Raw genomic sequence first — 22431 nt, forward strand, 5'->3', positions numbered from 1 at the left:
CAACAGCCCACCCACCCTTCCAGGCACCACCACCCCCCCGCCCTCCGCGCCACCGCAGGAATTGCAAAACCTGCGCCCACACCTCCTCCCTCCCCTCCGTCCAAGGCCATAAAGGAGCCTTCCACATCCATCAAAGTTTTACCTGCACATCCACCAATATCATTTATTGTATCCGTTGCTCCCGATGCGGTCTCCTCTACAGCGAGGAGACTGGATGCCTCCTAGAAGAGTGCTTTAAGGAACATCTCTGGGACACCCGCACCAATCACCTCCACCACCCTGTGGCCCAACATTTCAAATCCCCCTCCCACTCTGCCGAGGACATGTAGGTCCTGGGCCTCCTCCACTGCCGCTCCCTCACCACCCAATGCCTGGAGGAAGAACGCCTCATCCTCTGCCTCAGAACACTTCAACCTCATGACATCAATGTGGATTTCACCAGTTTCCTCATTTCCCCTTCCCCCACGTCACCCCAGCTCCAACATTCCAGCTCAGCATCGCCCTCATGAACTGCCCTACCTGCCTATCTTCCTTTCCACCTATTCACTCCACCCTCCTCTCTGACCTGTCACCTTCATCCCCACCCCCATTCATCCATTGTAGTCTTTACTACCTTCCCCCACCCTCCTCTCTGATCTATCATCTCTATCCCCATCCCTATTCACCTATTGTACTCTATGCTACTTTCTCCCCATCCCCATCCCTCCCTCATTTGTCTCTCTACTCTACAGGCACCCTGCCTCTATTTATGATGAAGGCCTTTTGCCCAAAACGTCGATTTTCCTGTTCCTCAGATGCTGCCTTACCTGCTGCGTTTTTCCAGCATCACTCTAATCTAGACTCTGGTTTCCAGCATCTGCAGTCCTTAGTTTTACCCAATAGTTAAGTGAGTCTAAACTCAGCTTTCTTTTGTTTGTGTTTCAACAGTCATATTTACGTAAATTCAGTTTTATTTAAAACTGAATGGTTTGACCCCTTGCACCCTGCCTGGTACACCCACTCACACTTACCATTAAACTAAGAAAAATATAGGGTCTAGGCTACGTTCCTAAAATATTTTGAGGGGGTCTGACCTGGGCCATAGCAAATGTTTGCAAGTAACAGAGACCTGAACAGATGTGTTTTGGCGAGAATTAGCTGAGATTCGGTTAGAAATGAATACCATGCATTTAGGGGAACAAAGAGAAATAAAAGAACTTAAATTTAAAGAAGAGAACAATGGAAAGGGAAAAGGAAGAAAAAGGAACTATTGGCTTGTCGCTGATGTTTCTCAATGTAAATTTATGAATATAACACCATTCAGATTATTGTAGAATTTGATAAGAAAAAGAAATGTTATAAGAGAATGGTTTTGATCACAGAAGTCAGACAAAAATGTGAGTCACATGGAAATTATCAATGTTAAAGTAACCGTATTTAATTGAATGTCAAGTCTCGAAATTCAGAGAAACAGTAAATTTGGTAAATACCTATGATACCTCACAGAGGAATCCAGAAGGAAAGTTGAAGAATAGAGTATTGGCGGATGTAAGAGGTGTTTCATTAAATGAATGAACAGAGGATGCCAACACAATAATTTATAAAGTCTAGGTCCTAAAAATGTCATAAACACAATAATATGTTTACGTTGTAAATAAACTTGACAAACGAACGTAAGTTCTTAGAAATTAAATTGGAGACCAAATGCTATATTAGACAAGCAAATGGTAGAGTAGTAAATGGAAGGTGTATTAAAACTCTAGCTGTGCAACAAAATGAATATGTTCCTTAGCATATACCAGAATAGCAGAGATAATTCGACACAGTCAAGGAAATTATATCTCAATTGTTAATTAGCAGAATCAGACCATTAGAGACTCTGAAAAATTTGTTTCAAAAGGGGAAATGTTTCTTTAATTTTCAGGAAGGAGAGGTGAAGTAATAAATGTATTGAGAAACACTTTAAGAAGTTAGTCTGGACTGTTGATACTATTGGTCTTGTCAAGAAGTTGATGAAAGACAAAGTATGAATTGGAGGTATACATGAAGGTTAAAACCTGGTGCGATTGAATAGAGTTTTCTAGGATTGTTTCCTGATTATGTTGTGACTAAAACATAGGACACCGAATTATAAAGGAAGAGGGAATACATATGAAAATGGGAGATGATTGTCAAATTCAGTTACAAAGCATGACAAATAAAGAATATGTAGGCAAAGAATTTGAGGATAACGTGATCAGGTTATATTCTTTAATGGAAAGACAACAAATGCATCCTGAATTGAGAGAATTACATCAAACAGTCTATTAAGTTATGGATCCAGAACCAACATCTAATATTTTATTTAAATTACAATATTCAGAGTAAACGAAGACCACCTCAAATCGGTCCAATGGAGAATGTGCTGTGATCCATGAGGTAGTAGAACGAGCTGATTATGGTTATGAATTTCTAGGTGTGGCTCCAGGAATTCCAGTAACAGTTAGCAAGTTATTAAGAAAATGCAGTTTTGAGTATGAATGGCACGGTGTCTCAGTGGTTGGCACTGCTGCCTCGCATCACCATCTACCTAGGTTCATTTCCAGCCTTGGGTGGCTATCTATGCAGTGTATACAAGTTCTCTCTGTGGGATTCCTCCAGGTGCTCTGGCTTCCATCCATAGTCCAAAGTTTCCTAGTTTAGGTGAATTGGCCATAAAAAGTTGCCCATAGTCTCGAGGGAAGTGCAAGATAAGTAGATGAGCCACGGGAAATGCAATGTTATGAGGAGAGGGTAGGGTTTGGGTCTGGTACGATGCTTGTTGGAGGGTTGGTGTGGACTCGATGGCCTGCTTCCACACTGTAGGGGTTCTATGAAAATTATTCTGTTGGGTAATATTAAACAAAGATGTGGTCACACTTTGCTATGTGTGACAATATGGAAACACGGGTGCAGAGTTACCAGGACAGAAAAGTGAGCAAAACGTGTAGGAAGCCGTAAAGATTAGTTTATACAATAGGCAGAGTTGTCAAATTAATACATTCCATCAGTTTTCGTTAGGAAAGAGTAATACCAGTAATATCAGCTCCACGAGGACAGCATTGCAAAGGAGTACGTCAAAGACGCCCTGTCGTGTTGATGTGCATTTTGTTGGGTTATGACAAGTAGGGTAAATTCATAAAGATAAGGTGCTTAGATTTGCTATAATAACAGCAATCTAAAACTGCTTGTTCCATAGAAAATTGAGTTCAATTCAGAGGGCAGCTAAGACATCCTTTATTTTTCTAATAACAGTGGAGCCAAGTTGTTTTTGGTTCAATACAGGGGGACCAGTCCTCTTAGCAGACATGAGTTCTCATCTGTGGAGTCTCCACCCAACAGAACTTGGGGATAAGTCCTTAAGTTTTAGAGTTTTTAAAAAAGTTTAGGCTATCTAAATTGTGAGAGATTTTTGCTAGCAGAACCTACAAAGAATTTTATAAACGTTCTTAAGAGTTGTTATGGACGAGGCCAGACCACTGTAAACATTCTTAAGCAGGCAGACCAGATTGTAACTTTACAATTTATTTCAGTAAGTGTACAGTGAAACTTACCCAGAGAAAGTTAGCTAGACTGACTACCAGGTTTTAAAACAGACAAAATCTTATTCACAAAATTATAGAATGAAACACAAAGACCAAAATATAGAATACCCACAGATCTCAGACTATCCTAAACTAGACTAAATTATGCTGTTCCAACTATACACTACAGGCCCAATAAACGAACCACTTAAACACAGAGCAAAAATGAAACAAAGGCTTACAGGGCGAAGTTAGAAGGGTAGAAGGAGAGAGAGCCTAGCAGCCTCTTTCCACATAATCCAATACTGAACTGACTCAACAAACTCCAGCTTTCAGAACAGACCACTCCCCTTTTCATTATACTGGTCACTTCTAAAACATAGAAGCTTTGGCCTGAAGTCTCATCTGTTTACATATAAACAAAAAGGCCACTCAATACACTTTTCACTTCTGTACTAAACCAGCCGTTTCAGAGCCCGGCGTGTTTATGACCCCTCTAAAAGAATTCAAGGACACAGTATCCTTGAGAAAAGGAACGCTTTTAGAACAAAAAGGACCAGCTTTGTGCCAAGCTCAAGGGTAATAAGTAGGAAAGCATTTGTTAGTAAAAGTTAGAAAACTGACATACAAAGACATTTTTCTGGCAATGAGTCTCCCTTAGAGAGGAAACAGTTTGAAACTTTGCTTTGATGCTATAACTTCGTTTGTTTTATCTTTTTTTGGTAAATTTATATTCTGTTATTAAAGAAAATTGACAGCTTTGATTCCTGACTAAGCGCTACATTAATCAATTACAAATCATAAGCATATGGCAAACCAAACCAGCGGGAATCTGAATGCTGAGTAGTGTTAAATCTTGGGGTGACAACAATGCTGAGTTTCTCCAGCACTTACAGCTTATATTTCAGAGTCTTGATGCAGCAGTCTTGAGTATTCTAGGGATGGCAAATCAAAGCCTATACTTTTATTCTGCTATAGGGGCGGATGAGAAGTTAAGATCTAAATGCACATGGAGTGGAAAAGACATAAAATTCGGCAGAACTAAGTATGTGCTGCGTCACCATAGCCTTACCAGACCATAGGGACTGCTCTCTCATTAGAGAGAAGCAACATAACCTGGGGCCACCAGACCTCAGGCAAAGGGAGGTATTGTATGGCAACCTCAACCCATGATGGGAATTGAACCCACACAACTAACACTATACAACACTGCAAACCAGCAACCAGCCAACTGAGCTAAACCAACGCCCAGCGGCGGCTGGCTTCTCAAAGGAATGATAGCCCTCTGGTAACCTGAGCTAACCACAATCCAGTGACAGTGTTAACTCTTGGAGAGCAAAATACAGGCGTGATTGGAGCAAGTCAGTCATTATGTTATCCTAATGACAACCACTGATGGGCTGGAAGTCTGAACTGTGATTTATGTTCCTTTGTTGCTATTTCGTTTTGTCTGTATCTTCTTTTTTTCTACATGCCACAAATCGCAGTCAACCTTGGTTTGTTGTTGTTAATATATTATGACCCTTATCTTAATGATCATCTTGTACTTTCACAAACTGTTCGTGAACTGCAACGAACAGTTTTCCAAATGCATTTTGTGTTCAGTTATTGCTTGTTCTTCAAGCAAATGTATAGCTTTGTTCTTCATAATATTCTCTAATCTACTGTTGGTTTTATCAGCATATGCATATGCACGAACAGTAATTACAACATACTCCTCACAATTTGAATGGTGTGATGTTTGTCAGTTAACATTCCCATTCAGATGCCTATAATATTAAATGCATGGAATACTGTAACACGTTAACTTTACCAGCAATAACGTTATGGATTATCATTTTCTGTAGAGAACAGCGCGACATGCTGGAACTTTCTGGTATTACAGTCGTTTACGTTCCACCCGGTCAATGATCATTATGCAGCTTTATAATTGCATTGAAGTGTCAATTGTCTTCGATCCTTCTGATAGAAGGAGATTTTGATGGCAAGTAATGCAATTCCAATTCGAACAACTCCATGCAACAAAGTTGAAATAACTAAATTTTAAAGTTTTAGATGCCTCACAAGCTAGTAGAATAAATGGGATGCACTCTTGAAAGTAGGTCACGCCATTTAACAATGTATATTTCTCAGGACAACTTCTTAATTCAAGCAAATCTAAGATGAATCCAGGACACAAAGAACTTCCATGACTGGAATTCCACTCTCAGTAAAACAATTGTTGCCATGACTCATTTGTTCAACTGATTTATTAATCCTTTACTGAAAAATATGCATCTTATCAATACTTTTCACTTTGTACTCATCAGAACAATTCATAAGAATGTCAAATCAAGGGACAACGAAAATTAATACCATACGTGAGGAAGTTGCTGATTGATTGGGAAGTTGACTCTAACTGATAGTATTTTCATCGAGACTACACCAGTTCAACACAAAGAGAAGTGACAGAGTTATGGACCAGGCCAGACCCCTCAAAATATTTCAAGAAAGTAGCCCCACCCTACATTTGCTAGTTGCTTTAAGCAGATGTACGGTGGATATTCCAGGAGTGATGCAGCTGGCCTAACCACTTAGCTTAAAACAAAATAGAATTTATTTGCAAGATTACTGGAAAAAAAACACAAACAAAAGAGAACAGAGCGTAGAATAATTTAACATATCCGAAAACCCAACAGATTATCCCAACTTAGTGATGCTGTTCAAAATACGTGCAATAATTCTCATCAACACCCCTATGCAAAATAAAGGAAGAATCCAACACAAGTTCTTACAGGAGACATGTCAGAGAGAGAAAAGATCAGCATGGACCTGTGTCTTTGGGTCCAACAGCTTCACAACTGCCTGCTAAAATCAAACCAAAACAGTGTAAAGCTGAACTGGGAGAACTTCCATTGTACAAGTTTTTAAAACTTAAAAGCCCTTTTCCTGAGGCAGTACCTGTTAGCTACAATCAAACTGGCCCTAAAACCCTTCACACCTAGACCTCCCGTAGTCTCTGCATTTACGAACCCGCTGAAAACAAAACAAGGACAACATAACCTTGTTAAAGCAGCAGCATCGTCACAACAGCTATCCAATGACCACAATACCATGCCCAATTAGAATCAACTTGTCAGGTTTAAGCAAAGCCTCGCAGTTAATTGTTAATTTCCCTTAATTGTTACATTCTCGATGGCAATACTTCTGCCAACTAGAGTCCACTTGCTAAACAATCTCATCTCCTACAATAGCAGTGTTGATTTTCTAAGTACGTTTGTACCCATGCAATTCGCCTCGATGAGATTAAGATAATTTTTTTTAGGGATACTGAAGTTTTGTACAACAAACAACTATATGTACAGAACATTTATGAATGGGCTAAAATGTTTAGCAAGCAGTTGTATCTCAATCGTCTTACCAGACCATAGGGGCTGCTCGCTCATTAGAAAGAGAAGTGACTGGTGGTGGTTAACCTAAGGCCCTGCAGACCTTAGGCGAGGGAAGAGGTTGGGAAGGAAAGGCTTTCATGGTAACCTCAAAGAAGTGATGGGAATGGAACCCACTGGATTCATATTCCTCTTCATTTCTGAAGAAAATTTGATCTGGTTGCATTTACTTTTGTATGTTTTGCTTTCTCAACTTAAATAATTAATCCTACCAATCATGTCAAAATTCAGTTGTAAAACTTATCTGCTAAAGTATTTGTGGTATTTTGATATTACTGCTTGATTGCTTATGGTTAACAACATGACTTAGCAGAAGTTTACTGGCTCACTTCAAGATATGTATTCAGAAAGGGCTTAACTAACTGCAGTTACTTAACTGAGTTAAGCCCCTTCCTCACTTACCCATCAGGACGATAGGGAGACACCAATCTCACTAAAATGGTTGAAGATTACATTCCCTACAGTGTGGAAACAGGCCCTTCAGCTTAACCAGCCATTCAAAGAGTAATCCACTCAGACCCGTGGCCCACTGATTAATGTACCTAACACTATGGCAATTTGGCAGACCTGCACATCCTCGGATTGTGGGAGGAAACCGGAGTACTCAGAGAAAACTCATGCAACACAGGAAAAATGTGCAAACTCCATGTAGTCACTCAAGGCTGGAATCCTGGTGGTATGAGGCAGCAGTGCTAACTACTGAGCCATCATGACACTGAAACACACCTAATTCTTGGAGTACTGGGTTTCAAGCGTCCCTCAGGTTATGACATTATATCTGCAAAATTGATTAACATGCCAGGCTTGCAATAACCTGAGTAAACAGTGAAGATTGGGGACAATATTTCATCGTCACTAACACTCAACACTGGAACCCTCTAGAGGTGCATAATCAGCTCCCTACTGCATTCACTGTATACCCATGACTGCGTCGCCAAATACCACACTAATTCCATTTACAAGTTCGCTGATGACAAAACTATAGTCAGTCGAATCTCAAATGGCGATGAGACAGGCTACAGACATGAGGTGGAAGATGGTGCACTGAGAACAACCTAGCTCTCAATGCCAGCAAATACTAATGGTATTCCACAAGAATCTGTCTTGGGATCATTGCTGTTTGTCATTTTTATGAATGACCTGGAGGAGGGGCTAGAAGGTTAGGTGAGCAAGTTTGCAGATGATACGAAAGTCGGTGGAGTTGTTGCCAGTGAGGAAGGATGTGACAGGTTACAGCGGGATATAGATAAGCTGCAGAGCTGGGCAGAATGGTGGCAAATGGAGTTCGATGTAGGTAAGTGTGAAGTGATTCACTTTGGTAAGAGTAACAAGAAGATGGGGTACTGGGCTAATGGTCGGATACTTGGTAGTGTGGATGAGCAGAGGGATCTTGGTGTCCATGTGCAGAGATCTCTGAAAGTTGCCACCCAGGTAAATAGTGCTGTGAAGAAGGCATATGGCGTACTGGCTTTTATTGGTAGAGGAATTGAGTTCCGGAGTCCTGAGGTCATGTTGCAGTTCTATAAGACTCTGGTGCAGCCGCATCTGGAGTATTGTGTGCAGATTTGGTCGCCATACTATAGGAAGGATGTGGATGGTCTGTAACGAGTGCAGAGGAGGTTTGCCAGGATGTTGCCTGGTATGGTAGGAAGATCGTATGAGGAAAGGCTGAGGCACTTAGGGCCGTTTTCATTGGAGAAAAGAAGGTTTAGGGGAGACCTGATAGAGGTGTACAAGGTGATTAGGGGTTTAGATAGGGTTGACAACGAGAACCTTTTTCCACGTATGGAGTCAGCTATTACGAGGGGGCACAGCTTTAAATTAAGGGGAGGTAGGCATAGGACAGATGTTAGGGGTAGATTCTTTACTCAGCGAGTAGTGAGTTTATGGAATGCACTGCCAGTAGGAATGGTGGACTCTCCCTCTTTATGGGCATTTAAATAGGTATTGGATAGGCATATGGAGGATAGTGGGCTAGTGTAGGTTAGGTGGGCTTGGGTCGGCGCAACATCAAAAACCAAAGGTCCTGCACTGCGCTGTATTTTTCTGTGTTCTATGTTCAAAACCAAGGAACTCGTTATTCATTTTTGGCGGGATGTTACTCATGCCCCCCCTACACATTAACAGCACGAGTGGAGAGTGTTCACTCCTGGAAGTAGTCATCAACAACAAGCTTTCTTGGACTTTTCATGTGGACGCACTGGTTACAAAGGCCCAACAACGTCTCTTCTTCCTCAGGCAGCTGAGAATATTTGGCATGACGGTGAATACCTTTGCCAACTTTTATAGGTGCACCATCGAGAGTATTCTGACTGAATAAATCGCTACCTGGTATGGTAACTGTACCATTCAAGATTGGAGACGGTTCCAGAGAGTGGTGAACTTGGCCGGGACAATCACAAATGCCAATCTCCCATCTATAGAATCTATCTACCAGGCCCACTGTCAAGAAAAGGCAGTCAGTATTCTCAAAGAGATTTATCTCTCCACCCTGGAGGCTCCCTGCCTCCATTCCTGATGCAGGGCTTTTGCTCAAAACGTCGATTTTCCTGCTCCTTGGATGCTGCCTGACCTGCTTTGCTTTTCCAGCATCCCTCTAATCTAGACCCCAGCATTCTCAAAGATCCATCCCACCCTGACAATATTTTTCTACAACCGCTACGATCGAGGTGAAGGCACAGAAGCCTGAACACACGCACTGGCCGGTTTCAAAACAGTTTCTACGCTACTGTTATTAGAATGCTGAATCGACTCACAAACTCTTAGCATTCGCCTATACCTGTGTTTTATTTTTGGTTTCGCCACTGTTTGCCTACTATTTACTTATTTATGCTATTTAACTATGTAATCTGCCGGCATTGCTCGCAAGATAACGCTTTTCATTGTGCCTCTGCACACGTGACAATAAATTCAATTCAATTCAATTCCATTTCATTCAATTCAATCTTCGAATATTTACATTGAATACGTCGAGTGGGTTCATTCCTGATGTGAAAGGGCATTCATGTACACATATATTAGGTCTGCTCATTGAAACATATAAGGTTTCTAGAGATCTCAATAGAATAGTTGGAGAACTGAGAAGATAGAGATCAGCGAATGTTGGGGTATCTCCTAGTCAGCAATTGCACAATATGGTCGCTTGTTGTCATGAATGCGACCGAAATAACAGAATTAGCTTGCCTTATTTACCACTAAAGTGTGGTCATTGTTAGCATATTGGAAGCATTGAGAAAGAGGCAGCCCAATGTAACAGGATCTATTTTGAACAAAGAATCTCACAAATTAATATAAAGGAATTCTACAAAAACAACAGCTGTCAATGCCTGTAAGACAGAGTCTGAAAAAGATTTCTGGGAGCAGACAGCCTGAAGTTTATAACAAGCATTAAAAAGTAAAGTTATTTCCACAAGAACAGAGATAAAACCTAGATCAGATAAATTCATTGAGTTGTGACAGTGATTGAGTTTTAGCCTCATTAATAAAATAGATGTTGCCTTATTTGGTAAAAGATCTAAAAAAAACTCTAGAGTAGGGTCGGTAATTTAATCTCAGAAGATAGCATGTGACTAGAATGTGTTCAGTCCAGTTGCAAGATAAAGGGGCAGTGTTTAACTAATCTTCCAAGGTCAGGTGGGACAGTAGCTGCTCACAACCCGATGGCCAAAAAAATTTGGTTTAACTATATAACTTATTGCAACTAATATTACAAATGTTACAACAACTGGTAAATTTAATCTTCTTTTGTATGTCCAGTAATAACTAATAAACAGTATAACAGATATTGAAAGGTCCTTAAGTAATAGGTAAGTTTGTAATTCTGGTCGCCACGTTGCAGAAAGGGTATCGAGGCTTTGGGGAGGGTACAGAAGAGGTTTACCAGGATGCTGCGTGAATTAGAGTAAAGAATTATAAGGAGATGCTAGAAAAACTTGGGTTGTTTTCTCTAGAGCAGCAAAGGCTAAAGGATTACCTGATATACGTCTATAAAATTATGCAATTCATTGATCGGGTTGATGGTAAGAATCTTTTTCCCAGATTTGAAATGTCTAAAATAAGGGACATGCATATAATGTGAGAGGGAGAAAGTTCAAAGGAGTTGTGGAGGGCCAGTTTTTTACACAAAGAGTGCTAAGAGTGTGGAAAATAATGCCGGGGTGATGGTGGAGGTGGATGCCACAGGGGTGTTTTCGACCCTTTTAGATAAGCAAGGAATGGAGGGTTATGGAGCATGGGCAGGCAGAAGGGATTAGCTTAATTTGACGTCATGTGACATTGTTGGGCAAAGGGCCCGTTTTTGTGTGTACAGTTCTATGTTTTAACACATAACTCGTTAACTAAACAATTCTAACAGTAGTGTGATTATATGTAATTAACCTTATATTAGAGCGAATGTCAAGAATATTTCAACAATTAGTAAGATTGACGCCTTTCGGTATCTTGTGTATTAGGATAATGAGAAATATAAAACTTGTAACAGTGTTTGATGGGGAGGCAATGAATAAAATGAATAACAACATTTCAGCAATCCTTCTGGGAATCTAGGAAATGTCTGAAAAAGAATAAAGTCATTAACTTTGAAATGCAAATTACTGGGGGACATTGTAAGATCCCAACGCCTGATTGATGCTAACGATGCCTGGTAGACAGTATGGGATCATTGGGAACCTAGGGCTGCCGATAGGTGTGTCCATCATTCATCAAGTGTTTCGCACGTTGGATGTTTGGATTAAGGAGGAAGGAGCAATGACAATGTTGCATGCAATTATTGTAACACGTTTCAGTTAAGGGTAAACTTAGTCATTCAAACGGTTGTATTTCATAGTAAATACTACGCACAGGAAACTGAGGGTGCTCAGCTGTTGACTACATGCAGGCCTAAATTTGACAGATGCCAAGCCTCATCCCCAGCCACATGGGGATAAAGTGGGAAAGTATATTTGAGATCAAAGATGAGTTATTAGTTTATTGAATATCGGAGGTGGCTGTTCATTAATTCATAGAAGTCATGGAGTTGGCCTGCATGGGAAGAGACCCGTTGCTCCAACTCATCCTTGCTGACCAGAAATCTTAATCTGATCTAGTCCCATTTGCTATGATTTGGCTCATATCCCTCTCATTCACGTAACCGTCCAGATGCCTTTTAACTGTTGCAATTTACCCGACTCCACAACTTCATCTGGCAGCTCGTCCCATGCATTCATCACACTCTGCAAGATAAAGTTGAAGCAGGTTCCTTTTAAATCTTCACCGTTTCACCTTAAACCTATCCGTCTAGTTTTGAACTCCAATGCCTTAGGGGAGGCGGGGGGGGGGGGGCGGGGAAACCTTAGCAATTCTCCCTGTCCATTGTCCTCATCATTTTATAAACCTCTATAAAGTCACCCCTCAGATTCCGACCCTACACTGATAAAAGCCCAAGCTTGTTCAGCTTTTCCTTATTGCTCAAATTCAGTACTCAAAGTCAGACAATTTTGAAACCGTCGAACCTTTACGAAAATTGGTGGTGAGGTGATCCTGAGCATCGTCAACAAATACCTCTTGCGTGGCTTTGGTTGGAGACTATCAGTTTGCATGGAAATTAATAAATAAACGTGTCAAGGACAAATGGATATGTCAAGGATATTACCAAAGATTTTGTTTTTAAAATTAGCGATTTGATGTGGAGCATTTTGAGAATTCAATTTAATCAGGAGCAACAGAACTGTGGTAGAGAAGGCAAAAGATATGCTGACCTTCAGAGCGAAAGGATTGGAGTACAAGTTCAGGGACGTTTTATTTCATTTGTATGGGATTTTCGTAACATGGCACCTGTAATATTGTATGCATTTTTGGTCTGTTCATTTGAGGAAAGTTGTTCTTGCCGTAGAGGGACTGCAGCAGTTTTCCAGAATAATTGCTGGGATGACGACACTGATATTTGAGATGAGGTTAAATTGGTGAAGATTACTTTTAATGGTGATTAGAAGAATGGAAGTGGCTCTCATACACAGCTATAAAATTCTCACAAGACTAGACAGGATTGATGTAGTAAGGGCATTCCTGATAGCAGCAAGCCCAGAACCAGGATCACAGTCGAAGGATACGGGTACATCAGTTTGGACTGAGATGAAGATAAATTTCTTCACCCAGAGTGTTTTGAGGTAGTGGAATTCTCTGCCACGGAAAGCACAGTTCAGGCAAAATATTGTATGATTTCAAGAAACAGTTAGATAGAACACTTGGGGCTAAAATAATCAAATGATATGAGGAAAAGAAAGAACAGGCAATTCTGTTGGATAATGAGCCATTATTATAATGAACGGCAGATTTGAAGAGACAAGTGGTCCATTCTGCACCTTATTTTATATGTTTTCTATGTTCATCATGAAAACGCTATGGAAAGCTCGACTCATAGTATGGGTTCATGATAGCATGGCAAGAAAAGGATTATAAAAGAGTTTCAGGTTCTAAATTAGACTACATTGTATAGACAGTTAAATGGTTACAGGGCTGCCCGCAGCACACGTGCTGGTTTTAGCTCCTCACACCGAAGATCAATCTGCATCATCTTGAAGGAGTGAATTAACTGGCAGGTACAGAACAAATCTGAACCCACCACGTTAGTTTCTCAGCAGGCCAGTTGGATTAAAAATGCAACTGAAGGGCCTCCCTAATACCCTACGCTTAACGTAATTTCCCATTTGTATCATTAATCATTCACATAGTCCAGGCCTTTTAGAAAAGTCATGCAGCTTTGCAACCACAAAAGCCTTCCTGTTTATCAGATCAGTTCAATATACAGTGTTACTGTACAATTGGACAATTGTTAAAATGGCAGGGATTGCTAAATCATTAATATTTTATAAAGTAGGTTCAGAGGGATAAGGTGGAGGCCAGGGAGAACGTGGGCATTTGTAGGATTGCACGATATTCTGAGCCGATCAATGCTCCGCATGGAACTAAATTCCAATTTTTGGAGTTCAGCTCCGATTGTTTAATCCTTCTGCCCATAAAAAGTTTCTCACTCAGAGGCTTTTCACATTTGGCCCGTGAGATTGGCGTGTTCGTATTCAGGTCTCCGAGGTCTGAGTAGCCTGTCCACGCCCAGTAAATTAATTCATGCGTATTCTATGTGATCTAAGCTTCCATTTACTCGGTCCTTCCTTCTCCCTTGCTTTATGCTCAATTGAGCACAATGCAGTGACTCCATTCCAGCAACATGGCAACGTGGAAGTTCCTAAAAGGATTAAAACGACCAAGTCATATATTCCCACAACTGAAACGAGTGCTCACGCTTGAGAGTCAGTCAGCACCATTGGTTGGAAAGCTGATTTCCAATGCAGAGTGATACCTAAAGCATACGTTTAATTTCCCCATTGGCTAAGTTTACTATGAACTTCTCTCTTTCTAACCTTTCCCCTTGCCCGAGACGTAGAAATCCCCAGGTTAATTCACAAGCAATTGTCTCAAACGAAAGTTTGGAATATTTGTTTTGAGGTCTAAATTGTCTTCCACGCATTGGAAGACAATTTAGAAGTCGGTGCTTTCTCAGTACCGATTAATTCAGACGGGCCCTCTGACTGGTGATAAAATCATGAATTGCTAAACTTCCCCTGATTCCCACAAGACTTCTAACCCAGTCATTGTTCACTTAATACTGATACTGCGTCAGCAATCTACTCTTTTGTGAGGTGCAAATCAAAAAGAAAGGAGCAAAATCCCAAACAAGTCGTTTGTATGGGATAAGACAACAATCTCATGTTAACAAAATATCACACTTCAAATGATTGGGATGGATATCAGGCAAATTGTATATTTTGTATGTTAGAAGGTGGAGGAAACATCTCCTCCTATAGAAGCCTTTGGGGCATTCAATACCCACTGTTAAGGTAAATTTGAGCAAAATCAAATTTCTTCTCTCTGGACCAATGTTATATCAGGAAATGCAATGACTAGTTATGTTTTTGGTTAATCCCTGGAACCGTACATTAATGACATAACAATACATCACTCAACATGTAAAATATCTAATAGTTCTTACTTCTGCCATCGCTTGTATATTATTGGAATCTGTGGGAATAAATAATCACACAATTATTATACATTGGAAATAAAAACCAGTTTGCCATAACTCAAGAAAGTAATGAGATGAGTTAGATAAGCATGAAAAGGAAACCCATTTCGGCTCCCATTTAAAAGACCATCAAAGTCAAATGCTGTCTATCCCTTTCACATTCTACTGAACAAGAAATACCAGATAACATCAATACATAAACTTTGATTCTTCTATTGGCAATGATACCACATTCATCTTGTAACCAGAGGTAATCAGTAAGGTGTTGTAATTCAATGGTAACCACTGTTCTGTGCCGAAGTAGCATCATTATCATTTGAAAATATGAACAAAATATTTTCCTTAATTATCCAAAAAATTGACGTCTTAATTCGTGACTTACCATTGGTATCTGATTGCATTTAGAAACGTAGACATAGAGCACGGTGGCAAGACTTATCTAGGGGATATCGTGGCAATAATGTGATACTATTGAGTGGGTGATTTTAAATTCCAGCCTAATGCTCAGACAACCTGTATTATTTAAGGCGTCCCATGTTTCTGTTATCTGATGACATACCTAAAGGCTTTTGTCATCAAACAGGGTGGTAAAATAGTTATGACAATTGACCTTGTGGACGAATTGCAACCACGAAAATAAAAAGCAAAAATTAAGAATTAGCTTTTTTCACGACAATGCCACTCTTTACGGTGTACACATTAAAGCTATCTTGTAATAAAGTAAACTTTCTCAAAATAAATTTCACAAACTGCAAAGAGATTATGACCAACCACATTCTGGCTTTTTTTTGTGGTGGTTATTGGGGATAATTGTTGGTGAGAGAAATATGATTGGGAAATAGCCACCTTTCCTTTTAAAATCTACCAGGCGATGGTACACTTATACTCAAACAGGCAAATACAGCATGGTTGGACTGTCTATTGCATCTGAAAGCAAAGCAATATTTTAGACCCTCCCTCAGTATTGCTCTTATCTGTTGTCTTTGATTTTTGCGATCAAGTCCTGAAGGCCGATTTAAACTGGAGCCTTAGCATTTTGCGGCTAACATCTCGGTGCAACTGACAAAGAGAGAGAAAATCAGCCCAGTCGTGTTCAGAAATGGATCCACGTTACTGCCCCTCTCAATAGTTAAACGTTTCTCAGACCTTCACATCATGGTTCCCATTGAAATTGGGGTAATTTTTGGAATGTTACCAAATAAATGTTGCCAACTGGGAGGGAAATAATCCCTACATCGATAACATACACGGAATAGGGCACTGCATGATAAGGAATCCTTCAGTGTAACGAGAATAAAAACCTGGCTTTTCCCACAACACCCGAATTGTCAGGAATATAATGAACAGAGTTATCAACGCCAGGACGCCCAGCAGGATCGGCATGACGTCCGTCTTGGCTTCCTTTATAACACTTGCAAATAACAGTGGCACCACAAAGGTTGAATTCATATTGAAATAGGTCAAATAAATTACCCCCATTTCTGTACTAAAAATAAATATTCACAGTTCATGAAACCAATTGAACTGTTTTTTTTTATCTCTGCCAGAAATGTGCTCTATCAACAAAATCATGACCCTGCATTACTTCCTCCAGACGCTGACCCGAGTCAATAACGCGACCAGTGAGGAAACTGAGGAGGCGTTTCTAGGTTGGGAGCAAAGAACCAGCCTTCGTGGTCTTCGCAAAATATGAAGTTATTCCAGAAATCTGGGTTAACTCACAAGAAGGCGAGATTTAACAGATATTGAATTTCAAGCGGGGTGGGAAAGAGGTTAAATGAATTGGAAACCGAGGTTATGTTTACAGAAGATTGAAGATACTCAGCAAAGCATTCGGCTAATCCACTGCTGGTCATGAGGCTGCAGAAGCTCTCACACAAGTGTAGTGTGCTTCTTCCAGTGCCAGGTTCTTTTGGGTTACCATGAGAACAGATAATGCAATGAGGCAGAAGCGCATCATTGTCGAATGCTCCTCTGAATCTTACACATTTGAGAATGTGGTATTTCCTGTGAAGGTGCACTCAACACCACCTGATGTCTTTGCACTCATCTTAACTTTGAGAGATAGTATTCTGTGGAATTTTGAAATGTACATTGCTTCGACCACTTTTCACTTCCTTTGACCTCAATGGAAAGTGCAATCAAGTGTTGGGTGAAGTAGACTTCTGCTGTTCTATGGTTCACTTGACAGTCTCCACAAACTTTGAAAGCATTGTAATCTATGTTTAGGCGTCACAGTGTTCCCTGTTGGACAACTGTAATATCAATTATACAGTAGTGCAGATTGTAAAAAGTTATTCTACAGTTGCACAACGTAGAAATAACACTTACAATTTTGGGCGAAGTTACCAGAGATTTTTTCTTATTTACAAAGCATGTGACCAGATCGGAATTTATCTGTGTTTGGCTGATAACAGTGATGGTGGTGGTGGTCATTCAAAACTATTCGGGATGACATCGTATGGGGTTGCAAGGAAGGACATTACACATACACTGACTTAATATATATATAACCTCTCTAGATGTAGGAGAGATGCCAGAGGACAGACAAACAGCTATTGTACTGTTATTTAAGAATGGTGGTATAGATGAACCAGGAAACAGTAAGGCAGTGAGTCCACACTTTCTGGCAAAGGAAAAAGTTGTAACGTTATGAGAGACAGAATTAATCTTGAATATGAAAAGTAACGATTATTCAAGGATATTTATCATGGCATTTTATATTTTTTCATGAAAATGAAGTGGATGTTGCTGGTGAGGCCAAAGTTTTAATTGTCTGTTCTTAGTTGCTCTTGAGATATTTGTAGTGAGCGGCCTTCCTGAACTGCTGCATCCCATTAGTGAAAGGTTCATAGTACTGATGAAGATGGAGTTCCAAAATTTTTACCAAATGTCACTGGAGGAATGGCGATGTATTTCCAAGTTAGGATGGCGATCAGTTTGGAGGGGAGCTTGCACTATTTTAGTGGACTTCAATTTGGAAGCTGCTATCTGGTTGTGTTAAATTTGTGCAGCGTGTATTGGAGATTTTTACTACTGCTACTATGTATATTTGTGAGTATGGAGTCAATCAAATAGTTTGTCTTATCCTGGATGATCTCTAGCCTCTTGACTGTTGGTGGAGCTGCACTCAACCAGGGAATCAGCGAATGTTGTACGAAAATACTGAATCGTGCTTTGTAGATTGTCTAGGCAAAAGTGAGGACTGCAGATGCTGGAGATCAGAGTCTAGATTAGACTAGTGCTGGAAAAGCACAGCATCCAAGGAGCAGGAAAATTGGCATTTACGACAAAAACCTTTCATCAGGAATTAAAACAGGGAGACTCCGGGGTAGAGAGATAAATGGGAGGGGGTGGGCTGTGGAGAAGGTAGCCAAGAGTACAATAGGTGGGTGGAGGTGGGTATGAAGGTGATAGGTCAGAGAAATGGGTGGAGCAGATAGGTGGGAAGGATGCTTGGCAGGTAGGACAGTCATGAGGATGGTGCTGAACTGGACGGTTGGAACTGGGTAAGTGGGGGAAGGGGAAATGAGGAAACTGGTGAAGTGCACATTGGTGCCCTGGGGTTGAAGTGTTCTGAGGCGGAAGATGAGGTGTTCTTCCTCCAGGCGTTGGGTGGTGAGAGGGTGGCAGTGGAAGAGGCCCAGGACCTACATGTCCTCAGCAGAGTGGGAGGGGTAGTTGAAATGTTGGGCAACAGGCAGTGGGGTTGATTGGTGAGGGTGTCCCAGAGATGTTCCCTAAAATACTCTGCGAGAAGGTGTCCAGTCTCCCCAATGTAAAGGAGATCGCATCGGGAGCAACGGATATAATAAATGACATTTGTAGATTGTTGACAGGCTTTGGTGAGTCAGGAGATGAGTTATATGCTACAGGATTCCTGGCCATTGACCTGATAATGCAGAAAAAAAATGCATATGGCTTGAGCAGAGAACGTCTAGTCAATTGCATTCCCCAGTAAGTTGGCAATCAGGGTTTGGATGATGTTAATACCACTGAATGTCAATAGATGAGACTTGGATTCTCTATTGATGGAAATAATTATTGTGTGAAATTCGTGTTTTGCAAGTGGTGCTTGTCACATGTCCACCCACGTCTGGATAATGTCCAGGTTTAAGGCATATACATGAATATCAGAATCTGAAAAGTTACAAATGATGCTGAACATCGTGCAATGGCCAGTGACCATAACAACTTCTGACCTTATATTGTATCATATTTAAGAACATAGCAACAGGTTTAGATATTGCAGCCTGTTCCATAATTCAATGAGATTATGGCTGATGATCACCTTTCTTGTTTTAGCCAACATCCCTTGATATTTATGATTTTAAAACTGTCTATTTCAAATTTAAAATGAAGAATTGAGCCAGCACCAACGCTATTTGTGAAGGGCAGTTGCAAAAATATACCACTGTTTCCTAGCATCAGGTCCTGAATGGTCTGGCCCAAATTCTCAGGCAATGTCTTTTAGCTTGGGAATCCCCAACTGTGGAAACAATTTACTTTTAGCTGCCGTGCCTTTTCCAACTAATATCTTGAAGACAAGATCGCCCCTTAAACTTCTACATTCTGGAGAAAACAGGCTTAATTTGCATAAACTCTCTTCACAGCTTAACCCCTGAAGTCAAGGTATCATTTTTGTAAACCTATATTGTACTACACCAGACCAATACATTATATGGAAGCTAGTGGAGCGCATTATGGTTCACAGAGATGCCATCGGTAGCAAGTGTTGAATGCTTGAGGAACTCTGGCTCAGAGTTGGTGAGCTGGTGTATGAGCTTCAAATGCTGCGAGACATCAGGAAGGGGGGAATTATCTGAACTCTGTGTTTCAGGAGGGGGAAACACTGCTTCGATTAACTACCTCAAATTCATTCAGTGGTTATAGGAGAGTGTGACTACCAGGGAGGAAGGTAAAGGTATCCAGGAGGTGGTACTGAAAGAGCCCCAGCCCCTGAGCTTGTCTAACATGTAAGATCCACCTCTTATCCGTCGGTGGATAAGAGTTGGGCTGCAGGAAAAATGAACAAACTGACTGTTGCACCGTGGTACAGAGAGTCATTCTGGGAGTGGGAATTGAGGCGGTGTGAGGTGCTGGACGGTAGTGGAGAAAAGGGAAATGTAATTGTAATTGGATTAGCATGTCCTGGAGAACAATCACATTCTCTGTGGTCAGAATCGAGAATCTTTAAAGTTGTGTGCACGGCCTAGTTCCTGGGTTCAGGAGATCCCATCTGGGCTGCAGAGGAATTCGGAGTTGGAAGTACAAGATCCAGTTGTCGTGGTCCAATGATAAAAGTAGAAAGAGCAAAGAGGTTGTCTGAGGGAATATGAGCAGCTGGGGGCTAAATTGCAAACCAGAATCAAGAAGTCAATAATTTATTGAACCACGAACAAATCAACAAGTAAACAAGACTGTGGTGGGATTATCATGTTATTATTTGATGGAGTGAGTTGTGACATATTTCTGTTTCGACAACATGTAATTAGATCACTTTTATAATGGGCGATATATTTTCATTTGCAGAAAGTGCAAGAAAATGTCTCCACTCACCCACAAGATGGAGGCATTTTCTTAAGAGTAGAATTGAATTGGTGAAACAAATCATGCAAAAAAAAATGCTTGAATAAAGACTTCGCTGTTTGAACTCAAACTCTAACGTACAATCCAAATATAATAAACAAGATTTTAATTCTTAAGGAAAATAATAAACTTGTGGGCTGGAGTTGATCGATGCAGTGAATGCAAAGGTCATTTTTTGAAGCAGGAGATTGCATGAGGCCATTCACAGAGGTGGGCCTTGAAACAGAGACAGGTATATCAGTGAAGCACAGTTCTGCTGCAGGAGCCATAAATTTTAATACCAAGGAATAGAAAATCAGGGTGCGCACTTTGTATGATATTCGTATGTAACTGTCGGACCCAACAGCTCAAACGTGCTGCGAGATTTTGAAAAAGGTGTGGAAAATGTTCCTTCTGTGTACGTGATTTCCAATTTCTAGACAAATGCAATCAAACCTGCAGATATCAAGCAGCAATTTATTCTGGCAATTCTCTACATCGGCATCGTCCTTCAATGGCTTAAGATGATTCGAGCACTACATTTGGTTAGGGATATTGGGCAGCACAACGGTTCGCATTTAAATTTAACTGTACTCCATATCTTATGAAATTATAACTACAAACTCCGTATGTCAAATACGTCACCTGTGGATGTAGAAGTAGAGTAAATGTTCCAGGACAAGGGTATCTGTTCAGGAATGTTCTGAAGAAAGGCCAATGATCAAATATAATTATTTTGTTTTCTAACACTGCTGATGCTGTCTGACATGGCAAAAAATTTCTAGCGTTTCTGTTTTTAATTTTGATTTACATCATTCACAGAACTTTGCTTCCATCAAGAAATAATTCTACACAAGTTCCCTTTGAAAATGTTCAGTGCTAATAATGTTAAGGAGCTCAATGTACCTTAAAAACAGTGCAATTCTAACAGTGGTAAAGCTCAGACGGACATCAACAAGGGTATAACTGAACAGTGTATGACATGATATAGAATGTCAACCTTTATGATAATGAATCCCAGACTACAAGACAAATGTGAAGATACTTCGTTTTGTTCTCAGCCGGTCATTGGTCTTTAGAACTCCCCTCCACACAGCGCAATACGGATAGGATAACTGCTTATTTTAAGTTGAAGATAGATTCTTTACTCAAAGGAGAATCAAGGGGTATCAGACATAGGCAGTGAACTGCAGTTGAGGCCACAATTACATGAGTCTTGATCTTATTGAATGGTTCAACAGGAAAAAGGGGCCGATTGGCCGAACTCTGTCGTAAATCTGTATGTTCGAGTGTAACAAATCATATCAACATCAACATAACTGACTGCAATAATTCTCAAATTGTTAGCAGTTTCAGATGAAGGTTCAAGCGCTATTTATTGCTTTGTACAGTAGAAACTCGGGAGAATAAGTTAACTGACCCGTGCAGATTACAAAGAAAATCAGCTGCATAAATGCATTTCGTTGGATGATTTGTAACATCCTTTTGATCATGAAAAAGATACTTGGCATGTACACTGCAGTCCGCAGATGAACACACTTTATTTGATGTGCACGTAAATGGAACAATTTGTGGTTTGAGTTTGAGTGTAAAGCGTTCCTGTTATTGTACATTGCAGAGTGAAACCTCTTGATCACGGGTTCTTCAAGATGAAGATCATTCCAAAAGATCACTCCTTGCTGCTCATTTATGAAATCAAAAAATAGAAGGACGATTGCAATGCAAAAGATGTCCTCACACGTACGTGACCAAGTAAGTTGTGCATTTTAGGTTGAGTATCAGAACGATTAAGCACTCTTTGATGGAAACTAATACAAAACCACAATCCGGTGTGTGTCCGGTGTGTTCTGTCACTGAA

Source organism: Hemiscyllium ocellatum, chromosome 35, assembly GCF_020745735.1.
Source record: "Hemiscyllium ocellatum isolate sHemOce1 chromosome 35, sHemOce1.pat.X.cur, whole genome shotgun sequence".
Classification (NCBI taxonomy): Eukaryota; Metazoa; Chordata; class Chondrichthyes; order Orectolobiformes; family Hemiscylliidae; genus Hemiscyllium; species Hemiscyllium ocellatum.